We start from the raw sequence: 702 nt of genomic DNA on the forward strand, positions 1-702 counted from the left end.
TGTACTGAGACATGCATGGCTTAATCTTTGAGACAAGCATATGACTACTGGCAGGATCAACCAGGGAGCTTCGGAAAGTCTCTCTCGTGATCTTTTCATATCGCCGCCGCCGGTTCGCTCAGAGACCGGTCGGTCGACTTTACTTCTCCTCTCCTTCCTTCCTTACAGTTCCACCAAACTGTTTGCATTTATATAACACAACTTCATAAAATGCATTTTCATATATTTCGTTACGCTTTGCATGCATATTTCCAGCTTAAGTTTTTAAATATGCAACTTTAAAATTTTCGGAACACTCCTTTACCACTGACTGAGATAGTTCCCTCCGTTACTCTACATCTTCACAATTCAAAGAAATTTTAAGATCCATCACAATTCTCTTTTCCTTTTCTCCCTTAGAGACTTAAAATAGTATCCCACAATCGACAAAACACGATTCGTTCGCAGCGCACTACCTTCGTGCAAGTACCTCTAGCGCTAGGCATCCATCGTTTAGGCACGGATACTACACGCTGGGCATCATCGACGCATGGTCGAGAAAGCGCGGACAAGTGTCATGCCGGTCTTTTCGAGAAAGCGCCTATCGTTACTATTCATATCGAGAAAGTACGTACGAACGCCGGTTTCATCGATCTCAGACACCCGTATTTCAATCTTTGCTCGTGTCGTCCCAAATGCCCTCTCTCGACGGAGAGGAGCCGA

At 44.6% G+C, this 702-nt stretch overlaps 1 non-coding gene across 1 annotated transcript in view; it reads right to left on the minus strand.

The window, feature by feature from the left end:
* The window catches only part of LOC143154421 (small subunit ribosomal RNA), a 1924-nt gene extending 1857 nt beyond the window's left edge, over positions 1 to 67 (minus strand). Inside the window, exon 1 of the ribosomal RNA XR_012994077.1 lies at positions 1 to 67. This exon is cut by the window's left edge and continues 1857 nt beyond it. This is a non-coding gene — a ribosomal RNA (small subunit ribosomal RNA).
* Between the last annotated feature and the right edge of the window lie 635 nt (positions 68 to 702).

The sequence above is a fragment of the Ptiloglossa arizonensis genome, unplaced genomic scaffold, assembly GCF_051014685.1.
Source record: "Ptiloglossa arizonensis isolate GNS036 unplaced genomic scaffold, iyPtiAriz1_principal scaffold0020, whole genome shotgun sequence".
Classification (NCBI taxonomy): Eukaryota; Metazoa; Arthropoda; class Insecta; order Hymenoptera; family Colletidae; genus Ptiloglossa; species Ptiloglossa arizonensis.